General features: G+C 43.8%; 1 protein-coding gene across 1 annotated transcript in view; it reads right to left on the reverse strand.

The window, feature by feature from the left end:
* The window catches only part of PICALM (phosphatidylinositol binding clathrin assembly protein), a 70,246-nt gene that overhangs the window by 57,447 nt on the left and 743 nt on the right, over positions 1-12,056 (reverse strand). The gene's annotated exons all lie outside the window — the stretch shown is intronic.

Here is a 12,056-nt window from a genome sequence, read left to right on the forward strand (position 1 = left end):
CCACAATAGAACGCTTATCTCCTTTGGTAGTTGTGTCTCCTATCTTATACCTCAACCTTCATCAGATTCTTCAGTGAGTGTCAGATATTTATATTTGACCCATACACATATTGTGGTTCCTTCTTGCAACCCCTACAGCAGCATCTCCCAACCTTTAATTGTGAGGGAAGCCCCTAAATGAACCCTTCTATCATTATTATATCTACAGATCACAGTACATTAGCTTATAGTGCTGGCCATTGGGAAGAAAGTCAGCCTTACAGATAGCCAAAAACATCATTGGTGTCACCGAAACTGACCCAAAAGGCACAAATTGCTCAAGGAACCCTCAGCAACCTCTGGAGGAACCCTAGTTGAGAAATCTTGCCTTACATCTATACATGATAGAAGATGGAGCAAAGACAATTACTCGGCATCCAACGTTTCCAGAAGTGGACAATGCTGAAGAGTCTAGAGGAGGCCACATTGTTGGAAGGCCATCAAGACAAGGTGAGCGTAATACCATTAGGATTGGATTAAAAACCTGACAGGGTCAGAAGAGACAACCAACAGGGCAATATACCAAAATATGAAATCCTGATCCTCACATTATTTGGAGCCATACACAGTTCTGCTCTAAAAACTGGAATTGCTTCACATTTTATTAATTTTAGACTAATTTATATACTGTGGGTTTTAATTTTACATGGGACAAGGAGATGCCATCACTACAACTGTGCGTCTCAAGACCTCAGCATGTGTCACCAATATGTAGAATTTAGAGCCTGTGACCCATGTGGATTATTCTGGGAAGTCGTTTCATGTAGTGTCTATTCTTGCAGTCTCTAATCCCATCACATCCTGTGTGGTCCCAAGACACATGAGGGGAAGACAAGTGAGGGGAAATCTCTCCAAATCCATGGCAGCAAAGACTTGTTATACATCTGAACTTTTACTCAACTTGCCTCATACACATGCTAAACTTGTGTTCATCTCGGGTGAAAATCAAGCAGCAATGACACAAATTAGAGGTCTGTAGTCCTGCAGGGAAGAATTCGGGCAGGTCCAATAACATTGCCCTGGTGGATTTTGAGTACAGCAGGCAACATTCCGGATGGTTAACTGGTATTTTTCTGTACTTGCCTTATGTCTTATTTTTCAGCCTTTTTTGAAATGCAGACTTTTGCTGCTCCCCAAACACTGCAAAATTCAACACTTTATTTTGGCGAATATTTGCTCCCCGCAACTTGCAATGGTATCTCCTGCCTTCTAATATCATGATAGGACTGTGGGAGGAACCAATGCATGCAGTAGGGGGAACCAGTATGTGACCAATCCAACCAGTGCAGAAAAGAGGAAGCTTTTAAACTTCTTCTATATTATCTTTTAGATATAAAGTTAGCATGTGCCAATAGTGTCACATTAAAGGGTGATTCCTCATTTTAATTAAATTAATATTCTTGATATTTGATACATTATTTTGCATAACCCTAAAACTTTTTTTCTGTGGACAGGGCAGTAAAAAATGCTGATGGGACATGAGAACCTAATATTATATTATGGAAGGAAGGATCGTGCTGATTCAGCTTTGGCAGATGCAGGCTAATAATGTTTCACCAGAGGACCTTTACTCGTCACATGAAGATCAGGGGATTACAAGACCATGCAGCTGGTTGGCACCATATTACAGCTCTTTATCTGAACGTAAAAACTTTTTTAGTCTATTAACAACTAAAGCTGAACTAGAGGAAATCTGAAGTTTTACGACGACACCCCACCCACATTGCAAAGTTTATTTTTTTAAATGTACCATTAAAAAGGACTTGCTTCATCCCTTGCCTGGCACAGCCATCGATCTCTCTCTTCTCCAGGTGAGTCCTCATAATGCCGGACTGCTGATCCTGCACTACACAACAGGACACCATAGTGGCTAAAACTGATGGCATGCCTTACAGAAAAGGCTTTGGGGATCGGACACATGAAGAGGAAGAAGGTGAAGGATTAGGTACCTGATGAACTTTTTTAACCCTTTCAATGCAGGGGTCTCACCGCCGCAGGGGTAACTTGGCCTTGCAGCATTTAATACATTTTACAAGCATGGCTGGCACGCTCAGGACAGGACGCTCTGCTTTTTGCATGCATTAACACACAGCCAGAAGTACCGGTATACACGGGGCCCCACTGTACAAAGCACAAACTGCAGATGTGGACAATTTCCATACAGTGTTCACAAAACTGAGAAGCTTCTGTCCTGAGGTTTATGAGACCAGCACTGTAATGGACTGATAGTTACAGTTACTGACTTCTACAAAAAAAATGTAAAATATATCTAAACCGGGAACACAATATTGGTACTGTGATGCGGTGGAAGCTTTAGTTTTATTTTTTTCAGGTTATTTTCACCTAGTAGTAGAATTCATCAAAATCATAACACCGCTTCCTATAGTTGGCACTTTTAAATCCAGTGCTTAAGAGCCAAGTTCTGGACAAATTGGTAGTATATGTCTATGCCTAGCTAAAGAACAGAGATGGTACCGTGTAGTCCACAGAGAACTGTGAAAATGTGAAATTGGCTCCCTCAGGAAGTAGTTTCAGCAAGTTCTATAGATTGCTTTAGGAAAAAGCTGGATGATTTCTAGAAGCACAGAATATACCTGGGGATTAAATATTTAAAGTAAAGATAACAAAGACTGTTGATCCAGAGAACATCTTATTGCCTCATGGGATCGGGAAGGTTTCATGGGATCGGGAAGGTTTTTTTTCCCGTTGGAGCAAATTGTACCAGGGTTTTTTTTGCCTTCCCCTAGACCAACTATGTCCATAAGGTTTTATATCTGGAATATGTTTATTTCCCTAGTGGTTAAACTTGATGGACTTGTGTCTTTTTTTTCAATCTATGTAACTGCTAATATAGCAGCATTGCCTGCCCTGCACACAGCATGACCCCAGCAAAAGCACCTGATGATGTGAAGTCTGAGTATTTGGATATGTCAGTTGGAAACTAAAATTATTAACGGGAGGAATGCACTTCTTGCAGGGATGTCAATGTTGTCCCCGGCCACGTATGGTACAAAAAGCTTTGTAGTCACAGGACCATATCTAAGGCCATAAAACAAGGTATCACTGGTATTATTATTATTATTGCACAGTATTTATATAGTGCTGACATATTATGCAGCGCTGTACAGAGTTCATAGTCATGTCACTAACTGTCCCTCAAAGGGGCTCACAATCTGTCATTTTTACGGTCTAAGGTCAATTGCCAATTAACCTAACTGCATGTTTTTGGAATGTGGGAGGAAACCCACACAAACACGGGAAGAACCTGCAGACTCCATGCAGATAGTGTCCTGGCAGCGATTCAAAACTGGAACCCAACATTGCAAAGGCCAGAGTGCTAATCACTGAGCCACCGTGCTGGTATAAACCAAGGTTTCAACATGCAACCTATCGATACCTGTACAGTCCCATCATACAAAGTAGGTCGCCATTTTTTAGTTCCTTCTCAGAATGCTAGATGCCTACCTATATCCTAACCAAGGAACATGTGCAGATGCCATCTACTATATCACTGGTTTATTAATTCTGAGTCGATGATAAAGAACAAGCAAGCAATCAGCAGCTCGAACTTCACCCTCACTGATTATGTTTGTTCCAAGGCAATGACTCACTAATGGAAGCCTTGGATCTGCACAGCGGCCAGGTCAACGGCATTCTTACCTGATCAGCAATAGCTCTTGTATTATCTCATGACAGGTTCACTTTCATAATCTGTCACCAAACAGGAATAAGTACGTAAATGAGAAAAATAATACGTAATTATCTGCAGACTTGTTTCTGAGTCTGTGATTCATACAAGGAACTAAATCATCAGAAGAACGGCTAATATTTTCTGGACATGAGATGGACAACATCCTTATTTCTCATACATGTCAGTCCCCAGAAACAAAATCCTTTAAGGTTCTTGCAATAGAAGAGCACCGATACTCAACTCTTTGGTGGCCTGAGTGTCCCACCTACCCTCCATTCCATATATCTAGCACACAGGTCACTTACTTTAGTTGGCCATTGAAGTCCTGTATGATGGATAGTTGCAAATAATATTAAATAGTATTTATATAGCGCCAACATATTACGCAGCGCTGTGCATTACATAGGGGTTGCAAATGACAGATGCAGACAGTGACACAGAGGATAGGACCCTGCCCCGAAGAGCTTACAATCTAGGAGGTGGGGGAAGTATCACACAATAGGAAGGGGTAATTGGAATGGTGGGAAATGAGGATTTGAGGGACAGAAGACGGGTGAGCGAGTTTGAAAAGATGGGATTTAAAGGTCTTAAATGTGCAGAAAGTAGGAGCAAGCCGAAAAGGACGGGGAAGACCATTCCAAGGAATGTGATGAGGTTATGAGTGAGGAAATCATTAGTAGGTCATTGGAGGAGCGAAGAGAGCGGCTACGGGGGTATTTTTCTATCAGGTCAGAAAGGTAAGTGCGACAAGAACTGTGGGGGGATTCGAAGGCAAAGCACAGAAGAAGGATGGATGGGTCTGGCTGCAGCATTCATAATTGTAGAGGAGAGTCGGGTTAGTGGAATACTAGAGAGGAGGTTACAGTAGTCCAGAGAGGAGATAAGAGCATGTAGAAGGAGTTTGGTGGTCTCTGGGGAGAGAACTACAAAGAGAGGCAGCAGAAGGGGGGCGGTGGGAAGGATGGAGGAGTCTGGCTGCAGCATTCATAATAAATTGTAAAGGCAAGAGTCTCCACAATCACCAAACTTTCAATTTGATGGCCTATTTGCCTTTTACATGTAGAGCCAACCGTTGGCCCTCAAAGCGATCCATTTGCATTGACAGAGATCCTAATCACTTTTGGAGAGCAGGAACATATTGCAAATATTCCAATGGGATCGCTCCCCTCAAGTTGTCTGGAGTTGGTTTCAAGTTCTATTAAAATAAGACAACTTGGTCCAAGCTTCTTTCCAACAGAGAACAACAGAGAAATGAGTCAGTTGTAAAAATAAGCTGAAACATATCAACCGTGCACTTCCCAAATTAGCCAATATGGCTCTCCAAATCTGTGCAGTGCCAAAACGCAGGCCGGGAAATCAATCTTGCGTGTGTCTGCCAATGCTCGGCTGATCCTACACCAATCCGAGGTGGATAATTATTTCATCCTTTCCGGTAAATTACTACACAATGTTTCAGAAATGATAAATAAAATATAGCAGCAACTTTAGGTCTGGCCGGGAAACTTAACAGAATGCAGCTACTGGCAAAGACACAAAACACTCCCAGGATGGCGCTAACATCAGCACATGACCTGCTTTAGAAAAAGACAAAAACAAACTTATATAAAACAACTCTAAGAAAAATGATACAAAGAAATATCAGCTGTCAGGCTTGTGTTTTGTTGAATGGGCAGTATTATAGCTCTTCATTCCCCATAAGCAAGGAACACTACCAAAAGAATGGCTCAACCATGGACTTAAGGTGCGTACACACTTCCAATTTTTATTGTTCCAATCGAACGACGAACGACTGGGCAAAAAATCGTTCGTAAAAAAGTAACCAACGACGCCGACGAATGAGGAAAGTCGTTGGAAACGAACGACCGGACCGGCGGATCCGATTGGACGACGATCGTTGAACATCGTTCGTGTGTACGGTCGTTCGTTGATCGTCCATGGGCTGAGCATGCGTAATGAACGAACGTTCGTTCACTTTCCTGTCGTGCACATAGTTCCTCTATCGCTCAAACGATCGTATCTATTGTGTGTACAATATCTACGAACGATCGTGTCGTTACTCTATGTGCCGGATCGGTGCTATACGATCGTTCGTATATATCGTGCAGGATCGTTCGTCGTTCGTTTTCCAACGATAATAATTGGAAGTGTGTACGTAGCTTTAGAGTGAAAAATGGCAGCTGATCCTTGCGTGTGAGGGTGGCCAGGCATTCCTGCACCTACGCCATTGCTAAATATCTGGAATGTGGGATCATCCAAGACACTGCACCCTTTGTCTATCTTTAAGAAATTCGGTGGTGCCACTATGGTGCTGCTCACTGTTTCCCTGGCTCTAGGCTCTGCCATGGGGAAGCAAAACCCTGCCTCTACCAAGATGGCCACCTTCACACAGACCAGACGCATGGTAGTTCATTTTTAGGTAAAGACCAACTGCAGAGAATACTAGAGACCGGTCTATATCCCTTTTCGGTCTTTCTTTGGCCACTATTTTCTCCAGTTTAGAAGTTGCTGCCATAAATACACACCAATGCTTTTTGCCCCAGGCCAGTCATTATGGATGAGAAATTATGAGCCAGTTATTCAGGTCTTGTAGCCTGCAAGCACTTTTACTTTCAATACGACGACAGAACAATGATCAGAGCAACTTTGACAAGGGATACATAGTGTGGTATAGATGAGTATATCAGAACTTCCATAGTGACAGGGCTTTTGAGTTGTTTCAGGCATACAGTTCCAATAGTAGTACAGGGTAGGACAACTGGTGAACTGGCTGGTTATGGGTACCCATGGATATGCAGCTGCCATCTATATAAAGTGGTTGCAACAAAGCTAGAAAAAAGAAGGACCAAAAAATATAAAAAAAGCACAAAAAAGTATGTGGGAGGGAATTTTAAGTAATTTTCAAAAATATTACTTTATAGCTGAACTTTTTTCTTTGCCAAGAGGTACAGAAAGTTTTAGGTCAGACAGTTAAGATATTGCCCCTTGTAATAAATCCAGCCCCCTTCTGTTAGCAATTCTTTTATTACCACTTGGACACAGACAGCTCAGAATACAATCTTTAAATCCTGCAGATGCCGAGCCTGGGATGAAGTAACCTCTGTACGTGTATTGCGTCAGCAAGTAGAAAAGCCTAAAGACTCTTCTGATCCTGGAAGAAGCAAAGTGGGGACATGGATTCCCTGGAGGGCACTTTGCATGGTAAGTGTGACATACCCAACACATTACAAACTTCAGTTATACTTTATTTTATTACTGCTTTACAATTCTGCTACCAGGCACGTCTTCCTTTCGGAAAAGGACAGGTGAGGTCCCTCTTGCACTAAAATATTTTTGTATATACCCGAGGCTACCGAAACCTAATAAACGTGAGATGCATGGACCCGGGAGATTGCCTTCTCTCCCCCTGGCCAATCAAGCTGGCCGAAGATCAGGAAACACGGAAGAGAAATGGAAAAAGATGGCACCTGCGACAGAACGAGGACATTGATGTATTTGCACAGCTCAGTTTATATTGCCAGGAGGACTGCGGTGTTCTCCCCGGCCCCTTTTAGCTGGGTGCACCATTTAGCACTTTTCAGTAACCACCCGGCTGTTTTTGGGTGGTTACTAAAGAGTTGTCACAATACAGGGGCTGCCACCCGCCTACAGCTTCTTCCCACCCATCATAAAAAAAATTCTGGGTTGAACACCTGGGATTTATGGTGTCCCAGTCAGGTCATTTAGGATGATCGAAAATTGGGTAGTGGAAGAAAATACCGGAGGAGATGGTGATGGAACAGGGCGAGTATACACAGGGTTTAGTTCTACTTTAAAGTCATGTTAAATGTGTGTGAATCCTCGCCCTTCATTTAAAAAACTGTGACCCACATCATATATGAAAAAGCAGCCATCTCCCCAGCTCCTTTTGGCCGGGCACACCACCCGACACCTTCAGTAACCACCCGGTTGTTTTTGGGTGGATACTGAAAGAGGGGTTGCCACCTGCCAACCCCTTCTTCCCACCCAGCTTACAAAAATGTATGGGGAGAATAATGAATAAGAGTAGAAGTTCTGTATTCTCCCCAGAAACTTTTTAAAGCTATGTAGGAAGAAATTGTAGGCGGGTGGTGGGCCCTGTGACCCAATTTTTCAGTAGCCACCTGGGTTGTTACTGAAAAGTGCTGGGTGGTGCGCCCGGCTAAAAGGACCTGGGAGAACACTGGAGTTTCTCTTTTTCATTACATTTTACCCATTTTCTATGACAATAAAAGCAAAATAAAAGTACTCCAAGCGAGACAACAAAAACCAGCTGGTGTCATAGTGATGGCTCCTAACAAACCCCATTCACAAGAAGCTAACACCTCGTCCATTCTGGTTTCTTGACCTGAAAAGTGTTAACACGTCTGTGTGTATCGGTTTCACAATAAGTTCCAAAGTGCAGGGAACGGCTTTGTCATTGCACAATTTACATAGTAATTTTGTAATCTGACCGCTTATTACGCTGCAAGAAAAGTGATGGGGACCTCATATCAGATGTGACAAGGCTTGCTGTTCTATGGAATGAGCCCATTCACATCTCCATGTTGGAGTTTTTTAATGCATTTTGCAGTGAAAGTTAATAATACCTGCAAGATATTAGTGGGTTTGATGAACTGATTGAACTCCGACAGGTATAAGAAGCCATTATGTGGCCACACGCAGACATTTTCAACCTCTATCTCACTATTGGCTATTAACTATTGGCAGAGATCGGCTCCAATTTACATTTCAGTAGGGATATGGGGATGGAGAGCTATCGCTCCTACCGGCACAACAAAGGAAATATATGGTTCAGGTTGAAAGGGAACTTGCAGCTATAAACTATTGATGTGCTGACCAACACCCCCCCACCCCCCCACCCACCCAAAGGGCTAGAAGGCAAAAAAGTAAGGTGGACCCGGAGACTTTCTTTTTTATGGGGGCCATTTAGAAATGTGAATTGCCCCTGAACAATAAATACATTGACCATGTCATCTTCAGTATTAAATTCCTGCTGAAAAAAGCAGTACGTCTAAGTAACTAAATGTCCCTCCTCCGGTATTATTAATAAACAGTATTTATATAGCACCAACATATTACGCAGCGCTGTACATTTAATAGGGGTTGTAAATAACAGACAGATACAGAGAATAAAATAAGAGGAGAGGACAATGCCCCGAAGAGCTTACAATCTAAGAGGAGCCTTCCAATCTGTAATGTGGGACCATCTAAGGCACTGCTGATCTTATAGATTTGGTTTTTTCTGTGCTTCTTCATTGTTCTCTTTGCTGGAGGAAGCCTAATCCTGCCTCTACCAAGATGGCGGCCTCCATACACTGACACATTGCATAGTCATTTATTTATGGCGGAAACAGGCGCAAGATTTGATAAGATGAATTTATGGCACAGGTTCCAGAGTTCAGTTCCTCTTGATAGGTGTAAATAAAAAGTTTAAGGTTTTACCCCTACACTGCATTTGTCTGGGTACCAGTGCCATGGCTTAGCCTTCATGCAAAGTTCCATAAGAAGGAAATTTGGAGTTTCTAGGATGAGGAACTTTACTTTTTTTTTTGTAGCATATTACTGGGTGAATTTTATTTGGCCAGCGTGGAATTACAGATAACTGTAGGGAATGCAGGTTCAACTTTGAAGCTTCACAGATTTAAACATTGCTTTATGGGTTAAGAATTACAGGCTGTATTATTTTTAGGGGACGCTCTTCCCTTCCCTAGGCTTTTTAACTTATTTTCAGCACCGCGCTGGGCTTCCTGTGCTATAAACTAACATAGTGTTCTTCTACAGCCACGAAGCCGTCTGAGCATTGACATGAAGCTTTCCACAAGTGTTTGGTGGTGCACAGAGCCCTCCTTGTATCCTACAACAAAAAAAAACTTGAATTCTGGACTGGTCTTGACAGATGAGAGGTCAGCATGGTGTCCCGGCATTCTACGTGATGACTTGTTGGAAAACTGCACAGCTGATCATCGTCCTCAGTGACAACATAAGCTGCCCCCAGAGGAATACAGAACGTCTCGAATCCTGTCTGTGCTAAGCACAGGATATGGTTGGGTGTTTTACACTGGAAGTGGTTACACTATACACATTGTGAGCATTGCGGTCATTTATTGCCACACTCGGCATAGCTGTAGGGCAGACCGATGTCTCTACAACTCAGAGACTTGACAGACACAACAATTGTGAGTGGAGCTTTGTGACGACCCATGGGCGAGACGTATCCGAAAACAGGAAATCTGCCACATCACAGGGCAGCCAGGAGACTAAGAGGAGCCCATTGATACCATATAGGTGCCTGAAATACGGAGACAACTTTAGTTGTGAACAACGCAACCAACTTCAGGACCACTAACTTCAGATCTAACAATACAACAGAACACCAACTCTTCCGGTCTAAGTCAACACAGATCACCAACGAGAAGACCAAAACAAGTCATGGGCCATCACCGGACTCCACAATGAGGCGACACAACCCAGAGACCCCTGGAATACAAAGACCACAACAAACACCCCCTTGGTCAATTACCATACACGTCAGGAACATACAGCCCCTCCCTGGGTGACCAAAAAACCTGGATCAACCTGGAAGAACAAAACAAGTCATGGGTCAGCACCGGACTCCAAAATGGCACAAAATCCCACAACCTCTATTAACATTGTGGAGTCTGGTGTTGACCCATGACTTGTTTTGGTCTTCTCGTTGGTGATCCATGTTCCCAAGTTTTTTGGTCATTGAGGGAGGGGGATCTATGTTCCTGATGAGTATGGTAATAGAGGTTGTGAGATTTTGTGTCAAACAACTCAGGAACAGATACCCCTCCCCTGGGTAACACAAGTCTAAACACTGATCACCATAGAGAAGACCATGGGTCAACACTGGACTCCACAACACACAAGAAGAGTACAACACAACCCAGAGACCCCAGGAATACAAAGACTACAATAAACCCCCCCCCCTCAGTTAATTACCATACACTTCAGGAACACAGATCCCCCTCCCTGGGGGAGTGACCAAACACCCTGGGAACATCAGATCACAACAGAGAAGACCAAAATCAACAATGTTCCCCCTATTACCAAACACCCTGGAAACACAGGTTGAAGTTAGCACAAATTAATAGAAGACCAAAACGAGTCATGTGTCAACACCGAGACAAGAAGAGACGAGGACACAACCAACGGACCTTGGGAACACAAATTGCACAACAAACCCCCTTCAGTCAATCACCAACTATCTCACAAACTTAGATCCCTTAATGACCAAATACCCCAGGAACAAAAGTTTAAGTCAGCAGATCAACATCAATGGAACCAAGAGAAGTCATGGGACAATATGGAACTACATGACATCCAAGGAGAGACGGTGACACAACACGATCCGGAGACAGATCCCACAACAAACCACCCCCCCCCCCTATTAATTACCTACAACCTGGGAAATTAGATCCCCCCCATTAATTACCACACACCCCTGGAAGACAGGTCCAAGTCAGCAGAGAGCCCCATACAGGAGACCAATACAAGTCACGGGACAATGACAAAAGGGGAGGCGGTGACAACTCAACCCGGGAATACAGATCTGGCATCCTCCATTACTTAACAATTCAGGGGGTCCCCAGGTAGATCTACTGTGACTACAAGAGCCAGAAATAATACAGCAGTGCAGAAAAACCTGCGGAGGAGCACCAGGGGCCCTAGGAGCCACACATCAGTCTAAGGAAAAACCAAGAGACCCCATAACATATTGGTGTGCTCCGATTTGTCAGCCTTGTATTCGTCTCTTGTCCTGAGACAACGCAGCATTCTCACGTGTTCAACTGGTTCCAATGAGTCCTCGGGTACCACACAGGAGTTCTGTGCACCAGGGGCCCCTCTATCACCACACAGACCCCCCCTCAAACAGGTCACCATAGACGAGATCACAACAAGTCATGAGAAATCACTGGACTACACAACACACAATGACAACATAACCCAGACACCCCGGGCCCACAACAACCCTTCCACTCGGCCAATCACAATGCAGGGTCCACGTGTGGTCAACTGGTTCCAGCGGGCCCTCAGGTACCATACAGGACCCATGGAGACCAGGGGCCCCTCCATCAGCACACAGGACCCCTCTGTGAACCAGGTGTCCTCCGTCACCATATCAGGAACTCAGTCACCATACATGGCCCCTCCAAGGACCAAGGGCCCTTCTGTGCACCAGGTGCTCTCTGTCACCATATCAGGAACTCACCATACAGGGCCCCTCTGGATACTAGGTGCCCCTCTATAGTAATACAATATACTTCTACACACCAGGGGCCCCTCT

This window comes from Pyxicephalus adspersus, chromosome 1 (genome assembly GCF_032062135.1).
Source record: "Pyxicephalus adspersus chromosome 1, UCB_Pads_2.0, whole genome shotgun sequence".
NCBI classification, from domain to species: domain Eukaryota; kingdom Metazoa; phylum Chordata; class Amphibia; order Anura; family Pyxicephalidae; genus Pyxicephalus; species Pyxicephalus adspersus.